This window comes from Pinus tabuliformis, chromosome J, assembly GCF_031772625.1.
Source record: "Pinus tabuliformis cultivar Carrire ecotype Pingquan chromosome J, CPIR1, whole genome shotgun sequence".
Lineage (NCBI taxonomy): Eukaryota > Viridiplantae > Streptophyta > Pinopsida > Pinales > Pinaceae > Pinus > Pinus tabuliformis.
In genome coordinates, this window is record NC_142295.1 from 1,023,078,634 (window position 1) to 1,023,098,261 (window position 19,628).

At 36.0% G+C, this 19,628-nt stretch overlaps 1 pseudogene across 1 annotated transcript; it reads right to left on the reverse strand.

Moving 5' to 3' along the window:
- Window positions 1–14,125: 14,125 nt before the first annotated feature.
- Window positions 14,126–19,366, reverse strand: LOC149230341 (E3 ubiquitin-protein ligase UPL3 pseudogene; annotated as a pseudogene). Its single transcript, XR_016248399.1, has 4 exons — window positions 19,334–19,366; window positions 19,005–19,175; window positions 18,754–18,915; window positions 14,126–14,319 (listed from the first exon to the last, which is right to left on the reverse strand). The product of XR_016248399.1 is annotated as an E3 ubiquitin-protein ligase UPL3 pseudogene (transcript).
- Window positions 19,367–19,628: the final 262 nt, after the last annotated feature.

Below are 19,628 nucleotides of genomic sequence, written 5' to 3' on the forward strand. Positions count from 1 at the left end.
ATATGAATATCAACCATTGGTCAACCATGCCCAACCATTTTCCAATGTCACATATTGCCAATTTGTATCTAAATAATGGTAAACCATAGTCCAACATAGCATTGTGACAAAGATTTTGTTAATATGAGTATGAGTCATGGTCAACCATGTTTATTTTAAAGTTTATAATATTTATCTTAGGGCCTATTTACCTTGGGTTTATAATATTTATCCCTTGGGTTTAATATTAATCCCTTGGGTTTATAATATTTATCCCTTGGGTTTAATATTAATCCCTTGGGTTTATAATATTTATCCCTTAGGTTTAATATTATTCCCTTGGGTTTATAATATTTATCTTAGGGTTTATATACCTTGGGTTATAATATTAATCCCTCAGGCTTAATATTATTCCAACAGGTTTATAATACCTCGGGGTTTAAGAATTAATCCCAAAGATTTGTTCTTGGTTCAATGCCACATTGTGACAACCATGGTCATCCATGGTCAACCATGGTCCAACATTGCATTGTGACAAAGATTGTATCAATATGAAAATCAACCATGGTCAACCATGGCCAACCATCATCCAACGTTGCATTGTGCCAAATTTTATCTCAATATGAAAATAAATCATGGTCAACTATAGTCCAACATCGCATTATGACAAAGATGTGTCAATATGAAAATGAGTCTTGGTCAACCATGGTCAACCATGTTTATTTTAGGGTTTATAATATTTATATTAGGGCTTATACATCTTGGGTTTATAATATTTATCCCTTGGGTTTAATATTAATCCCTTGGGTTTATAATATTTATCCCTTAGGTTTAATATTATTCCCTTGGGTTTATAATATTTATCTTAGGGTTTATATACCTTGGGTTATAATATTAATCCCTCAGGTTTAATATTATTCCAAAAGGTTTATAATACCTCGGGGTTTAAGAATTAATCCCAAAGATTGTTTCTTGGTCCAATGCCACATTGTGACAACCATGGTCATCCATGGTCAACCATGGTCCAACATTGCATTGTGACAAAGATTGTACCAATATGAAAATCAACCATGGTCAACGATGGCCAACCATCATCCAACGCTGCATTGTGCCAAATTTTATCTCAATATGAAAATAAATCATGGTCAACTATAGTCCAACATCACATTATGACAAAGATGTGTCAATATGAAAATGAGTCTTGGTCAACCATGGTCAACCATGTTTATTTCAGGGTTTATAATATTTATATTAGGGCTTATACACCTTGGGTTTATATTATTTATCCCTTGCGTCTAATATTATTTCCTTGGGTTTACAATATTTACCTTGGGGTTTATATACCTTGGGTTTATAGTATTAATCTCTTGGGTTTAATACTATTCCCTTAGGTTTATTGTAACACCCTCCTCCCACATCTACCTAAGAAATCGACCAGCCGAGGTAAACATGCGACGATAGGCCACTATGATATGATTCGACCTCCTAAGTCACGTTAAGGAATTAGAACTGATGGAAACACACCATACAGAGATCCAACATCATCAACAGAACCCTTAGAAGATAATTCAACGAGTCAGACAGCCTGTCCCTAGGTCCCACTACTGTTTTAGGTCTCTTGGGCCATAGTTGATCTCATTCTATGGGAAAGGGAGTGAACAACAACCTAAAGTAGCTCTCACAAGCCTACCTGCCATTGACTGTGGACCAAAATTGTTAATGTTGTGCCAGCGACTCTGAGATTTGAGCCACTTTTTAGTCCGAGAGCCTAGGTCACTACCCAGAACTGATCCATCTCTTCAAATCAGTAAGTAACATGGAAATGAAAGTACTAAAGAAAAGACTTATTCAAGGCCTTGATTGGATCCCTACTAGCCATGCCAGGCATTTCGTCAAACATATCATTAACATGTAATCTATATGTTTAAATAACATTGTTAATTGTAGGGATCTCATACTTATCTAAGAATCACTTTGAACCATTGTTCCGTTATGCCATTTGTTGCATTATCATCTATTAGGTCATGGGCATATTATCCATTCACATACAAGTAAAAATATGTTGAGATCCATACATAATTATTGTCATAAAATGTGCATATAAGCAGAATAAGAACAACATAAATACAATAAAAATGACAGCCATAAAATCCATAAATACATCGGTACCTTTACACATGGAAGTCAAGGAAAGGATTTCTCATTAATGAATGCAATGAACCAACTGGAGATGGGACTACCAATTATATAATGGTATATAACTATATTTAATTACAGGTGATAGAGGGATTTACATATTTTATATCTTAGTAACCAAATTTATTATTACAAATGTTTTATTTTAATATTTTTTAAATAAAATTTAAATTATTTAAATTCTATGTCATAATCATTAATGAAAACTTAAATATAAACTGTTTGTCCATTCAATTCACATTATTAAAGTTATATAAATTTAATAATTTTGATAAAAAAATGTGCTAGGAATGTTGATCTTGAAATTGGGCCAACACTATTGTGATTGGAGGGAAAAATTAAAAAAACACACCACACATTTTATTAACTAAATTTATTATTACAAATCAACAAAGCCATACAAATTCAATAATCTTGATAAAATTTTATGCTAGGGATGATAATGTTGAAAGTGGGTCAACACCATTATGATTAGAGGGAAAAGTTTTTAAAAAACTTACCACACATCCTACTTGCCAAATTTATTATTATAAATGTTTCATTTTAATATTTTTTATTAACATTTACCCCGATTGGGGTGTGTGCCAGTGGTTGGAAATGCCTGTGGAAAGTAATGAGGCGTACATATGATTAATGTACCATCGCCCCCCACACACTCAAAGCGATGGTTGCAGTGGCACTTGGGATGAGTGCATGTAAGGGTATTGGGAAAGGTGGCAGAGATGATAGAAGAGGGGCAAGATTTATAGAAGCAAAGGGTAGTTAGGTGGGTAAGGTCGGTGAGTTTTATTGCGGACGAGGGAGTTGGAGCAGGGGAAAGGGATGGTGTCGACATCCGTAGCATCAAGCTTGGAGATGGCCTACAATCCGTAATAGGTATGTTTCTTGGCTCTTTGCCTCCTTTGCAATGATGACCTGGTTGGGTTTCTACTGAGAGGAGAGGGGGATAAATGGGAATGGTAATTGGGGGAAATGTTGGGGGAAATGGAGGAGGTGACTGGCTGAAATGATTTGGTTATGCATCTATGTACTGCATTTGTCAGGTATCAACTCTACCTCTGACTGTATTGACCTTGTGTTGTTTGGCATTAGGAACCTTGGTACAACACGCCGAGGGCTGAGTGGGGTTGGTCAATGGGGTCAGGTAGGAAGAGGCTATGAGTTTGATGTTGAGGGAAGTGAGGGTTAGTTAATATGCTGTAAAGGAGCTTGGCTCTACTGTCGAAACCAGTGCAATTACTGGGGTGCTGTGAGAAATTCCTGTGTTAAGAGAACTATTAGGGCCCTTGAGGGGGACGTAGGGTATGAAAATGACAGTGGTATTGCTCTAGTTTACCAGGTAGAGGAGAAAGGCATTGCAATTCACAGATGGAAACATCTCAGTCTGAGGCTGGGCTCACTTGCGTGGCCAGGGATTGCCAATCTTACGACGTATGAGAGGCACTGTGGGTGGAGGTGTGAGATGATAGAAAGGATTTGGAGCCCAACCCTTTCTAAGGATTGGCTCTCCAGCCATTATGGCTCTGGTACTGATAGCAAAAGGAAAAGGGAGAAGCATGGGAAGGTTGACGACATCGATAATTCAATTCAGGGAAGCAACCAATTCCATAGTATGTCAAATTGCTTTTGGTTAACAAATTCTTTCTATGAACAATTTTTAGGCATTGTTGACATGGCTCGGCCTGCGAGAGGTCACGAACGTGGAAGATGGGGCTAGGAGCCCAGAAAGGATAAGGATCGGAGCACGTCAGAGCCCCGCAGAGGGACAAAATCAGTAGAGCATCTTATCAGTGAAGTTGTTGAGGCATATCGTGAGGGCACAAATGAAGGAATTTGAAATCTGTTAGAGGAATGGGAAGAGGAAATTAAGCAGGGCAATGAGACAAAGGAGGATATGGAAAATTGGAGGACACTCGTCGTGGATCCTGGGAACAATAGAGGCATGGTAATGAAATTTAAGAAGACATTGTACCTCTACTGGATAATGAAAAGCCTGTTGGGTAAGACCATGGAATGGATCTTGGTGGGTATGGTGGTTTCTCTCCAAGGTATGTCAAGCTACAAACAAGATCTTCAGAAAATTCAATTCCAACTTCATAAGCAGGATATTAGGCTGGAAAGAATCGAAAGACACATTTCATGAATCCTAGAACTGTTGGAGATGCCTGGAGCAACTGTTAAGGATCTCACGCGAGTGGAATTGGCCTCAGAGGAGCATAAGGGCTAGCTAGTTTCTCATGTTTACTTTTGTTATATATGCAGTTAGCATTTACTTTTCTTCATGAAAGTATATGTATAGATAGAAATATAGAGTTTGGTCATGAAATAGAGACATATATAGCATGGCTAAAGAGATTGAAACTTTATTGTTTTTGGATGGGTTACAATGAGGATAGGTGGCCAATAGACTTGGTTTCCCATTGGGTAAGTTGAGGCCACCTAGCCAATCTATGTGGTGTAAATTTTCCTATTATGAATAGAAAATGAAAGGTCCTACAAAGCTTAAGAAAAAAAAAACATTTTTTATTAAAATTTAAAATATTTAAATTCCATTTATATTCCATATTACAAAACAAACTCGATTACAGTATAACCTAAAAGTGCAAATATTCCTGAGAAACATCTAGTTATTTCTCAACCTATCAATATATTGTAATTTTGCATGACTTCATTTTAAAAATGTATCCAATGCTAAAACAATCAAATATTGTAAATTCTGCACCAAAATAAGTAACTACTTTAAATCCATTCTCTTCTATTTTTTTCAAATTCTATAGTGAGTTTTGGTCTATGATATTATATATTTACTAGTATAACCACATTAAAAATATTAATGTGGTTGATATAGATGAAGGCATCATAAATATAACAAAAAAACTATTGCAACAAAAAAGTTTACTAGAATTGGAATAATCTCAAATCCCTAGGAAATTGGTGGGCGGAAGCCACTTGGAACGAATAGAAATTTTTAAATTTATTAGAAGTTAATGCAACCTAACAAACTCTGTATTACACTATAGCTCTTGATAATAATTCAGACAAAGCATATGTTGAGCACATTCCCTTGAGAATCATTTTAGGCCCTCAATTAAAACAATAAAGAAAGGCAACATATCATCATCCACCTTAAGTTGAAATAAGAAGCCTTTGGAAACCAATAATAATATTATGAAATTTTGTCGTACAAATATTTCTTCCTTTAAATAGGTTATATTCCACATGCATATCAAGGGTGGTACCATGGGTTCTTATAAACCTGAATCTTGAAAACCATCGATAACTTGACCGAGCCAAGTTTACTGAAACCACCTAACATCTTGAACGCATGTAAAGTATAGTATGTGGACTAGTATAATGACAACTATCAAATAAAAATGTAAATTTAAATTTAAATTTAAATTTGACATAATAACATAATATTACATTACATAATGATAAATTTTTATTTGTATTATTTTAATTTGATCATATCAACTTAATATTACATTACATTACATCTTGTTTTACCCCTTAACAGAAAACCATTTTTAAGTTAACAACACAATTCATAGATAAAATATCTAAATGCACATGTTATGTAAAATATTTTAATGTCAATTATGTATATATTATATATTGTTTAAAAAAATATGTGTATGTAATATAAAGCAATTGAAAAAAATATTTTTTCATGGTTAAAATATTTGAGGTAGTCTCACTATTTTATATTTTTGTTATTTCTTAAGAATAGAGAGAAAATAATTAATCTTTGGTTTGATTTCAGGTTCATTTTCCATAACTATTCAATTCTTTGGAACCACAAAAAAATCGTGTATGTGTTTCTTCCCCATAGTTAAAATATAACTGCCAGAAGTTGTGGACATACAGTGAATTATATTTAGTGTTTTTCCTAATGTGTTTATTATATGTCTTGCATTTTGTAAGAAGGTTTTGGATTGATTATGTCCCCATCACGGTGTTCAAGAACATTAAAGAATATGTGGGTATCCCATATTTGCGTACTCCACACATGAGAATCCACTCCAGCCTGCAACATCATTGACTTATCATTGATTGTAGTGAAAGAAACTAGAATCCTGGAACGTCATTGTCAATCTCCATTGTAGCATAGACCCTCAACAGGTATAGATCAGGGAAAGTAATCTTAGGGTTAACCATCATTTATATGGTCTTTTACAACTATATAATCATATTTTGCATTACCGTAAAGTGGCAGGACACCATTGGCCCTGACAAATCGCATATCACAGCGGTAGGTAGAAAAGGTGTTTCAAATCAATCATTGACAGGTTTAGGTTGCGATGCGATCTAATCAAAATCCCATATCGCAGATGGTGAAGGGGAGAACATAACAGGTATCAACAAGGTTTACGATGCGATACGATTGCATATCGCAATCGTGGTGAACTGGTAATCGACCCGGCACAGTTAAGGCACATAAGCGATAGGCCCCAGATGCGATAACGTTATAAGCCACAATTTAATACTCTGGTGGGTCTGCGATATCATAATCACATCAATTTGGAGGGTAAACAAGACATTATGCCTGCTGAACTCACTAATTGCGATTTGCAATACAACCGACAGAATATGGCCCGCGGTGCAGAGAAATTATTGCCCGGTTAGTAGATTTTGGGGCTAATTTGTAGTTTTCTACCAATTTTGGAGCATTTTGTGGAACAAATAGTGGGAGAACTGGGAGAAGTCATAAGTTCTTCAGTTCTTATAAAAATTTGATGAAAAAATGTCTATTCTAGAATTTTTTGCTATTTTTTACTCATAGAGACAGGTTTCAGAGGCATCTGAGCATTGTAAACACATTTTTGATGTAATTTGAGCATAATAGAGAGGCTCGAGCCATTGGAAGCTGGACCAAGGAAACGTAGCCTAGTAGGGGTGAACTCCTTTATCATGTTCTCATTGTGTGTTATATTTTGATGTTCTTTATTGTTATATTGCTGTTGTTCAGCATTTGTTTTTATGTTAATTTTTTTATAGCATTTACATACGAAACTCTCATGGGAATCTGTTAATTATGCAAAATTTTTGAATCCTTAAGCACTTGAAAAAGCAAATGATAAGCATCAAGTTGGTCTCAGAGCACTGGTTTTGCTTAGTATATTTTCTTTGTTAAAGAAGGACTTAATTGTCTGCAAATTATGTCATGTTCACAAGGTTAAAGCTCAAAAGAGGTGAAGAAAAGCTAGCTGAAAGCCCTGAAGTTGGGTCAAGTGGAAGAAGAGCAAGGTTTCCAAATTATTCTACAGTAGTTCAACCTCAAGTTACAAAAGTTGAAGTTGAGATTCCAACACCAGTATAGCCTCAAGTTGTAGTTGAGTCTTCAGAGACCATGTGTCATGAAGGAGAACCTATCATGACAGAAGATGAGAAGACCTTCGGAAAGGCTTTCTTTGATATGACATAGATGGTTAAGGTCCTCTATGAAGAGAGGAACAATAGATTTCAAGGAGAAAGCTCCAAGCCTTCCAAAGGAGAAGGCTCTTCAAGAGGAGGTAATGGAAAATGAGGTAATTGGAATGGAGGCAAACTTCCACCATCTCCACCATCTTCTTCATCTTCTTGTTCAAAATAATCTTCACACTCTTCCACCAATACCACCTTTACTCGTACTCATCATTATTCTTCAAAAGGGGTTGGAAAATCACCTTTTATAAAGCTTGATGTTAAATTCAAGTTGCCTATGTAAAATGGAGAAGTTAATGCAGAGAAGCTGGATAACTAGATTCGTCAGTTGGAGGTGTATTGTAGAATATATAACCTTCAAGAGGATGATATCAAGATTCAGTTGGATTCATTGAGAATGGAGGGTGAAGCACTTGTATGGTGGGAAGCAAGGACTCAAGACGAGATAAAAAAACATGGCAAGATCTCTATTTCTTGGTCTAATTTCATTGCTGCTATAAAAACGCACCTTTAGCTCATATGAAAAAAGGCATTATGAATTGGCAAAATTTTAGACAGCTGAAAGGTAAAAATGTACAAGAGTATACTCAAGAGTTTAGGAAAAGAGCTCTTATGCTAGGAGTAGAATTATAGTCACAAGATACCTTGTTGAAATAAATAGGATGGTTTCATAGCTATCTTTGACATACTATTCTTATGTTTAATCCCACGAATCTTGATGAGGTCTGTGTTCAAGCTACACACCTCGAAGCAAGATCGCTTATATCTATGTGAGAATTCCCAACTCAAAAAAAATATTCTTTTGGAATTTCACACCTTTCCTTTAGTAGGGGGCTCATAATTTTTAAAAATTTACCATAGGGTCAAGAAGGATTTTTTTGTGGGATGGGTTTAAATTTGATATTTAGAAGTTTGTGGTAGAATGTTTGGTTTTCCAAAAAAGTAAAGTTAAGACAATTAAGACCCCAAGTCTATTACAACCTTTAGATATTCCAAGTAAGCGTTGGGAGGAGGTCTCAATGGATTTTATCACAGGTTTAGCCAATTCTGAAGGAAAGTGTGTCATCGTGATGGTAGTTGATAGAATTACCAAGTATGCACACTTTTGTGCATGATCTCATCCTTTTAAAGCCAGTACAATTTCTACTGCATTTATGGAAACAATTCAAAATCTACATGGAAACCCAAGGATTATTGTAAGTGACAGAGATCCCATTTTCACTGGAAATTTTTGGACGGAATTTATTTTATTTTCTTTGTACTGAACATATTATCATCCTCAATCTGACGGGAAAATTGAGATAGTGAACAAATTTTCAAAAGGATATCTTCATTTGTTCGTATCTGATAAAAAAACACAATGTGTCAAGTGGTTACCTCTGGTTGAATGGTGGTATAACACTTCCTTCCATATTGCAAGAAAAAAGACCCCATTTATGGCACTTTATGGATATCATCCACCATCCATCACAACATATTTAAGAGAAAATTATAAGGTTCAAGAAGTGGAAGATCAAATCGAGTATCAACAAAAAATTCTCCAACTCTTAAAGGATAAACTCACTCTGGCAGATAATCAAAATCTCAGTGAAATGAGTTTTGATGTAGGTGAATGGGTATTTTTACAGCTATAACCATACAAAGAAATGCCCCTCAATCAAGCTAAGATGTATAATAAATTATCACCCAAGTATTATGGTCCTTACAAGGTGTTTTAAAAGATTAATACTATGGCATAGAAATTGGAGCTGGCTTCATCTTCCCGAGTACACACAGTTTTCCATGTTTCATGCTTAAAGAAGGTTATCGGTGAGAAGATCCCTTTTCAAACAATATTTCCAAAACTTAATGAGGAAGGAAAAATCATATTGGAGCTTGAAACAGTCATGGAAATGAGAATATGACAACTACAAAATCGATCAATTTGAGAGTATCTCATTAAGTGGAAGAACTTATCCACTGAAAAATCCACATGGGAGGATGATAATTTAAAATCCATAACTAGTTAAGCGTTGAGTACAACACTTTTTTTGAAGGAGAGGAGCATGTTAGGTCCCTATAATACTAGTGTAGAATCCTTATTGTTATTTCTAGTGTAGCTCCCTTATTGTTATTGTTGTGCCCATGTAGCCACCATATTGTTATTATTGTGCCCCATAGAAGCCCACTGTTGTTAATGTTGTGCCCTTACATTATTATTGTTATGTAGGCTTTGATTATATTGTGGCCCTTTAGACTCCTATAATTCCCAGGGAGGACTTGTCATTTGTATCATCCAAGAATTGTTCATTTATGTGATGTAAAGGAGGTTGTCCCCTCAAAGAGGCTAATTTTCAAGTCGTTGATTTATCTTTTATTTTATTTTGTGATATGGTTGCATAATAGAAGCCCCCATGGGTTAGAGTTTTTAAAATCCCTTTGGTAAAATTTGGACATTTCCGTGAGGCTTTTTATGCATATAAAATGGAAGATTCAATTTATAGCTGAAGAACACTATAAGCATCCTAAAATGATTATAAAACACCACACCATATCAACCTTCAATTGTTATATACCATCTAACAATAAAAAACAAATCATAACACTTCGGTTTCAGTGAGTTAACATGAGTACCTTTTATATTTGTATGTGGTTTTCTTTAAGAGAACTAATTTATCCCACGACACATCCTTAACTAGAAAATTCTTTGACCATTGTTCACCTTATGCAGGTTACTTCATGGCCTCTATAGTGAAACTCCCCTTCACCAAAATCTCCACATCCCCAAATCACACAACTTTACCATTGTAAGTTTGCCCAAAAGCCTTCATCGCTTCAACATTGTGTGCACTGAAAGACTGTATAAACCCCCACCAACCTACTTTATTGAATAAGGCTAAGTATTCCTCATAAGCCTCAACAATTTCGCCTCCAACAAAATTAACTCTTACAATTGGAGCCATAAAAATGTAGCAAGATTACTCACATAGAGATGATAGAGAATTTGGCTACGGTGTTGATAAAAATGCAACAAAGGGATTAATTAGGGTTTGGCATAACAAAACTAGCAAAAAGACATACCTAGAACCTTTGTGAAACAACTAAGGTAAGGTTTTGAATGAAAAACAAACTATAGTATACAAAATCAAGAAAGGTATTGGACTTGAGGCGGTTCTAGGTAACATAAATGAATATGTATTAACATTATAGGGCGATAATAAAACAAGTTAAGAGTGACCATGAAACAAATGAAACCTTGAGATATTTCAATCTAACCCTAATCCAAATGCAAGGAACGTAATACACCACATAGCCACTAACATTACCCCATAAACATTTTCCATCTAGCCAATAAACGAAACCACGAATTACTTGCCAGCCTTATCACATATATAACACGATGACCGCTTATAATTTAATTCATCAACGTAATAATAGGTGCGATAATCAACATTGAAATCCAATAAAAATTATCAATGAGACACCGAATGTGTAGGATTCCATAATAATAATTTTGATTCATACTTACAAAGGGGGTCCAGACCATATGGCTATAAAGTTTAACCCCTAAACTTTACATATTATATATAGATTTAATGGGAGGCGCTTTTCTTGAGGTGATCACTGCAACTCGCTGCATTTAGGGATCACTGGAACACGAAAACCTGTTACGTGGTGATGAAACTATCTGTGAAATAAACAACAGGAGACCTCGTACTAAGCCCACAATCTCGACTCCTTGCAAGAAATTGGCGCCTTTCACTACGTGCGCTGCAACCAAAGGAAGCAAATGTGAATGAGATAATTTGAGCTGCAAATGGATTCTGGAATAGAGAGAAAATAATTAATCTTTGGTTTGATCTCAGGGTCGTTTTCCATAACTATTCAATTCTTTGGAACCACAAACAAATCATGTATGTGTTTCTTCCCCATAGATAAAATAGAACGGCCGGAAGTTGTGGACATGCAATGAATTATAGTTAGTGTTTTTCCTAATGTGTTTCCTATATGTCTTGCATTTTGTAAGAAGGTTTTGGATTGATTATGTCCCCATCAGAGTGTTCAAGAACAATAAATAATATGTGGGTATCCCTTATTTGCGTACTCCACCCATGAGAATCCAACCCAGCCTGCAACGTCATTGATTGCGGTGAAAGCAACTAGAAGCCTGGAACATCATTGTCAATCTCCATTACTGCATAGACCCTCAACAGGTAGACCGGAAAAAGTAATATTAGGGTTAACCATCGTTTATATGGTCTTTTATAACTATATAATCATCTTTCGCATTACCGTATATTTATTTCTACTTTTGTTGTTACGCCTCTCTAATTACTACAGTTAGCATAATGGGTATATAAAACCATGCCTAAAAAAGGCCACATAGAAGGCAATTGAAAATATGCTTGTTCAGCTTCATTTCACTAAAATAACAAGGGGAGCTGCGACGCAGCGAGTCCCTGCGTGAAGTTGAGCCTGTCTATTACGCACTACAAAGTAGAGGAAAACACATATCAATATATAGTCAATGGCATAAAACAATGAACTGAGTTTTTAAGAAGCAAGTTGAGCCTGTCTATTACGCACTACAAAGTAGAGGAAAACACATATCAATATATAGTCAATGGCATAAAACAATGAACTGAGTTTTTAAGAAGCAAAATGCAGCTTCTGTATACAGCATCGTTGAAATCAGAGATAGCAAATTTATAAGTTCAGTTATGCCACACTTGCACCAAGTGATGCTATTGCTAAGAAATTTTATACTGTGCATCCGAAAGTGAAACTTTTAGAGTATTGGAAGGAACTGAGTTTTTAAGAAGCAAAATGCAGCTTCTGTATACCAGAAGTGTCACCCATTAACAAAAGCATCGTTGAAATCAGAGATAGCAAATTGACATTGATTTTTGCTGCATCGAGTTGCTTTCCTAAGAGCAAAAGGTAGGCAAAAGCCTTAATGACAAAACTATTACACACTGTAGTCGATCTGATTCAAGTTCTTATCTAACTTATGAAGTTATTAGGACATGGACATTGACTGTAGGCCGAGAGATACATGCTGTCTACAGTTGAGCAGAGCCGGTGATGGCGTACCCAAATGCATATTTGAAGCATCCGTTGTACACCTGTATCAGAGATATAAATCATACATGGTAAGCATTCTTTGGACATGGGATGTCGTAGGCTTCAGTTTTTAAGAAGTGGTAGTAAGAGCTAAGAGCAAATTTAAACTTGCTAACATTTGACAATTAGATCATAACCCAAAGCCATGACAAATGAATATATTGTTTCAGTGATAGCAATCTGATATTGATTTTTGCTGCATCGAGTTGCTTTTCTTTGTTTTTCAGATTAATTCACAACAGGGCTTAATAAAAATAGCTAAGAGCAAAAGGTAGGCAAAGCCTTAATGACAAAACTATTTCACATTGCAGTCGAGCAGAGACGATAGACGCATAAAAAATGCGAGGTGCAGCGCCATGGCGGAACCAAATGCATATTTGAAGCCTGCGTTGTACACCTGTAACAGAGAAGGAAGCGGGGAAATAAGACAATGCGTAAGATAATGCAAAAGAGATTCTAACTCACAAATGAATATATTGTTTCAGTGATAGCAAACTGACATTGATTTTTGCTGCATCGAGTTGCTTTTCTTTGTTTTTCAGATTAATTCACAACACGGCTTAATAAAAAGAGCTAAGAGCAAAAGGTAGGCAAAGCCTTAATGACAAAACTATTTCACATTGCAGTCGAGCAGAGACGATAGACGCATAAAAAATGCGAGGTGCAACGCCATGGCGGACCCAAATGCATATTTGAAGCCTGCGTTGTCTTTCGACTTTTGCGATGTCAATAATCAGAAGAGTCATGAGAATAAGTGCTAAGAGAAACAATGCTGTGAGTTCAGTAAGTTGGCTTATGCTAATGGATTCCATGTTATGTGAAGCGGGGAGGTGTATGTGAATATCCAGGTGCAGAGGAGGCCAATTTATACAAAAGTTCAATGTGTTTGTAAGGTGGTTTTAAGTGTGAATGGAGCTAAAATACTTGAGGTGCAATGAAGTGGTCGATAAGACATGGGGAGCGAATGGCATGTGGAATGATGTATTTGGCGGCAAAAGTGATGTATCTGACATCGGGCAATCTTGGTGGTAGATTGGGTGCGACAGGAGATCTATGTCAATATCTAAGTGCAGAAATAATCTTGAAGATCAGATTGGATCAGGCCAGTATTTAATGATGGGCATATCGATCTGACATGGGGAGCATCTATGTCAATATCTAAGTGCAGAAATAATCTTGAAGATCAGATTGGATCAGGCCAGTATTTAATGATGGGCATATCGATCTGACATGGGGAGCAAATAGCATATGGAATGATGGATGTGGCGGCAGTAGTAAATGCGAAATTAGGTGCCCAGGGTAGCTTAGAAAGGCTTCTTGTTCCAACAATGTGATTTCATCGCAAAATGCTACATAGCACACTTGAATTTCATCCACTTAAATCAGAACTACTCTGATTTAATATCAAATCAGAATAACTTGAGAGTTATAAATACAAACCTTTTTTGATGATGTTTGTAACATGCCAATAGGTTGGTAAAGATCATCTCCTCCACCAAATGTGCAGGTTGACACAACAGCTTTACAATTGTTCATAAATCTTTTATCTTCAAGATCAATATCAAAGCCTCCACGTTCACTATAGAAACCACAGTGTACAGTTGTTGTCTCCTGTACCTAAACAGAAAACCAGTCCACAAAATTTAAATACAAGTGTTGAGATTAGGCACCGCAAAAAAATTGTAAGTGTATTTAGTTATGCATATGACAAACCATGTAACAGTTTAGAACATCAGACTCACAATCAGTTAAAGTGTCATGCATCCAGCCAAGCATACGGAACAAATTGTTCACGTAACATACTGTTGAATCAAAAGCAATATTTGGCCAAAGTTCAAACATTTGGGCCCCCACAAAAATCTCAGAAATATCTGGTATCTGGAGGCAGCTTATAACCTTGAAACTTTCTTGTCTCTCTTGGAACAACATAGAGCACACTTCTAACAGGACTATCACTGGCCTGTTCGGACGGAAACTCCAAATGTTCAACAATGTAAAGCTGGAAAAGACACAATGCTTGTGCAACAGCTTTCAACATGTAACTTCTTACCAAACAAATTGCCATGTGCACGATACAATAATAGCAAGTTGAGAAGCAGGGTAGCTTCAGGATTATTTAATCAAGTACAATCATGATAATAAATGTGTGTGGAAACAGAGCAGTGAGACTCCTACGTATTTCTATGGTTGAGCTGTTGACATTCTCTCTGTCCCTGGATGAAGTTGGTGTACTTCTTGAACAAGCTTGGAGTAATTGAGAATGTTTCCCTTGGTTAATGGAAGTGTTGGTGCTGTAGCAGCTATGGGCCTGGATTGCTCCCTTATTCATGGGGTTTGATCTGGAAGCCATAGAGTTGGCAGGGGATATTGGCTTCGTAAGCATCAAAGCCTGGATTGCTCCCTTGGTCATGGGTTTTGTTGAAGAGATCACTATAGATCCACTGTCCTCCTATAATATCAAAAACAATAAAACCAGAATATAGAAGAAATACAATAATTTTACCATTCAGTCTCTGATCACTGAAAGGCAGATTGTGAACAACAATGACACGGCAGTCCCATTGACTTACTTTAGCGGTCATTTGTTGGACATGAATAAAATTATTTTATGTTGGATGGAGAAATGGTATATGAACATCCTTATTCTCATCTATATTAAGTGGTGTTATAAATCTGCTTGTTTGATAACTGGATTAGCGTTTGTTGAAGAGATCAAAATAGATCTATTGTCCTCTTCTGATCTCAACAAGATTAAACCCCGAATATGGAATAAATACAAAAATTTTAACAGCAAACCTTGTGACTGACCTTTGGAATTTTACCATTCAGTCTCTCACCAAGTTTCTTTCCTTCTGCTTCTTGTTCCAACAATGTGATTTCATCCCAAAATGCTACATAGCTGTACCTAAACAGAAAACCAGTCCACAAAATTTAAATACAAGTGTTGAGATTAGGCACCGCAGACACAGGGTAATTCTGAAAAGCAGTTTCTACATGTCTAGTTCATTGAGAGATGACATCTGATAAGGTGGAGTTAAAATCTGATTGACTGTAAGAAATAGTGATGAAAGTATTTTTGTGCTTTCAGATTCTGAATTGTGACATTTTTAAACTCAGTTTGTTCCCTGTAACAATGTGTGACCATAACTGCCCTTCGATGCCAAGAAGAGGCTCACGAACATGAAATTGGATTTAATTGTTGCAATTCCAATACTGGAGGAATGGATTAAGCGTATAACCAATTGATTGAACACTGCCGTGAAACTATTGGGTGTTAAATAAAAGATACATTCATTTCATCTATTCACAATGATGCTAATTGCACTATTTATGCTCAGTGAGCAGTTAAGGTGCAATCACAGAGTTGACACCTCGGAATTAGTCATCTTCATTCATGCTAGTGTGGAATCGTGGATTGTGAGGTCAAAGTATGACGGGTCACCTTATTTACGTTTTGGAACCATTTGTTGTTGTCACAAATTCTGTTGAGGGAAGGGCTCTGTGTTGTTTTTGTTTTTGCTTTGAGATAAAAATGGATGTTTTCCCATTTTGTTTTCTCTGTGAACTAAAGCTCTTCTATTTTATAACCATATTTGGTGATTTCATTCATAAAGTGTAGTTGGAACTTCAAGTCAGAAACCTGTTAATAAAGAGAAAAACCTTTGTTGTACATTATTTGATGTTGACTAGCTTTATTAGCCTACCATTCGAAAGCCTGTTAATAAAGAGCAAAACCTTTGTTGTACATTATTTGATGTTGACTAGCTTTATTAGCCTACCATTCGAAAGCACTCTCCTACAGGCATGACAATATCGAATTAAGGGTTGTATCTTTGTTAAGCCTGAAGTTGGGTAAGGTATACTTGCCTTAACGATAATTAACCTTCCAACACTATTTGATTCATACAATTCTAGCTTGCCAAGTTGATTTGTAATGAATATGCCATCCTGTAGGAAGATTTCCAAGCTCTTCTTTAACATTAGCCATATTGAAGTTACCATAAAGATTCCATGAAATAGAAGCAAATTTTAGGCTAATTCCAAGTTTATCTTTCACTAGTAGTGTTGAGGGATAAATGTTGGGTGACTATTAACTTCATTATCAAAACTCAAAGTAGTTCGTGAGTTTCTGTATTATGAAGAATGATCTCTGCTTTTAAAACGGAGTATGGCCATCAGTAAGATACAGAACATGTGTATATGTGTCACATGAACAATTCTGGCATTACCACAATAATCTATGAAATGTTGAAACGAAGCTAACCCTTTGCAACCATACTGTAAGGCAATGGCATTTATTTCTGTTTGCTAGGACCAAGTTTGGCCATAGGAGGAATTCTTGTACCCTCACAAGTTCGTTGTAACCTTATTAGGGTTTGGGCAGAGGTGTAGCATTAGTAACTTGTAATAAAACAACAGATCCCTATTGTACAGTCACATCACTGCTTATGAGTTATGCTCAAATGATGTATGGGAAAAGAGAATTTTGGTTGCACCTGCACCCCATTGTGGGATATGTGGCATAAAAATCCTAACAGTATGTATTTCATCAATAATAAATTTTGGGAAATGTTGTAGTTGTTGATTGATAGACAAGAGTATGGCCATCAGTAAGAGACAGAACATGTGTATATGTGTCACATGAACAATTCTGGCATTACCACAATAATCTATGAAATGTTGAAATGAAGCTAACCCTTTGCAACCCTACTGTAAGGCAATGGCATTTATTTCTGTTTGCTAGGACCAAGTTTGGCCATAGGAGGAATTCTTGTACCCTCACAAGTTCGTTGTAACCTTATTAGGGCTTGGGCAGAGGTGTAGCATTAGTAACTTGTAATAAAACAACAGATCCCTATTGTACAGTCACATTACTGCTTATGAGTTATGCTCAAATGATGTATGGGAAAAGAGAATTTTGGTTGCACCTGCACCCCATTGTGGGATATGTGGCATAAAAATCCTAACAGTATGTATTTCATCAATAATAAATTTTGGGAAATGTTGTAGTTGTTGATTGATAGACAAGTCTAGATACATAGCACAAGCATCTGCAAATGTTAAAAGTCTTTGATCCACAAGCCACCATTGACAGTTGTGCACCATTTGAGGTATGTTGGACCTGGCAGTTGAAATGAAGCTAACCCTTTGCAACCCTACTGTACACCTTCAGATCCGGTTTAAAGGATAGCTCTGGATTGATTTCGGTCAATAGGAATGCTACAGTTTTGTCACTACCCTGGACAGCAGATGAAAAAACACAAAATGCAAAACATGCATAGACTGACATTCGAACTAAAAATTGCAACAGCTTCGCTATTCACTTACAGAGAAACGTAAGTTCTCCCGGTTGAATTGTGACAATTTCGTTAGTCATGACTAGTTTTATGCCAGGTAACACACACCTACAATCCAAGCCACAAGAAACAATTTTTTGGGCATTTGTCACTACCCTGGACAGCAGATGAAAAAACACAAAATACAAAACATGCAAAAGGCTTGGACTTGGACACAAGTCACTGCAAGAGATTTGCAATCCCTAGAACTCTCTGCCAACAAAAGATTTTCCGGTAAACTCCAGCCTCAGCCATTCTTGTAACTACATAGCTACTAACAAAGACCAAAAGCAAAATGCCTGGAAATAAGACACTACACGAGATTTGCAATCAATAGAACTCTCCTACAAAGAAGAAGGCTATTGGACAGAGGGGCAGGTGCATGCATGTTCATATAGAAAGATATAACTACTTCAGTTTTGCTACAGAAAAACTAGAGTTCCACAGCAATGGCATATGCATTTTCTTTATAATTTGTCTAGCACATGAAGTTAAAAAGTCGAAATAACATAGAATTTGAAAAACAATAATGGGAATATTCTAAATGAAACTCCCTGACTCTCCAATACAGATAAATGTCTATTTTATTTTATTTGTCTAGTACCATTCAAGCAAAATCTATTCACGTGTGGTTTCAGATCGGATAGTCAATATGTGTCTCAACTTTTTAACACAGCACGAATAACAGTTAGATGAACGATAATATTTTAAGTACCTAATCAGTGGGTCTGTCCAGAGCAAGGGAACCTGACATGCCTGGCACCAGGCTAGAACCAGTGAGAATATCTCTAACAATGCCGCTTATATTGAGATCAAGAAGTGCCTTGGCAGCTAAAGCAGATCCACCAGCAAATTTAGATAGAATCCTAATCAAACCCTGCAAGCCAATTGATAATATGAGACCATGCAATAAGTTATAACAGAACCTTCCAATTTTTTTAACAAATAAGTCACTTATGTTGATACCGTATATGTGGATGTACTAAAAGATGACTGGCCACTTCCAGAAGTACCGACAGATATAAGTCTTGCTGCTTGTGTAACCAAGCCATGATTACAGAGTTCATCTAATTTCTCAGAAGAAGAGGCAAAAGATTCTACAATCCGAGTCAAACAAATACATGCATCTTCGACCACCTGCGTAACAAATATTTATCATTGGCCAGAGGAGGGAATGTACTTCAAGGTAAACATTCAAAGGATCAATAAAAATTGAACACAGAACACAAACAAATATCTTTATAAACGCACTCCTACGTTAAATATGAAAGGAGAATATGCAAAAAATAGATTACCTTTGAGTCATGAAATTGAAGAAGATTTGTCATAGTGATTAAGCTTAATCATTGTAATTAAATCATTTTAATTAAGCTTAATCATTGTAATTGAGAGTCAGATTGGATATGGAGACAAGGGGAGGATTGGTTGAGAAAATATTTCCAGTAAGACAATAATTATTTTAGACTATCATGATTAATTTAATAAATGTTGGAAAATAACTTATTTGCCAACGCCATTTTTTAACAATTTTGTTATGTTTTCTGTAGATTATTTTCAGAATATCTCTAACAATGCCGCTTATATTGAGAT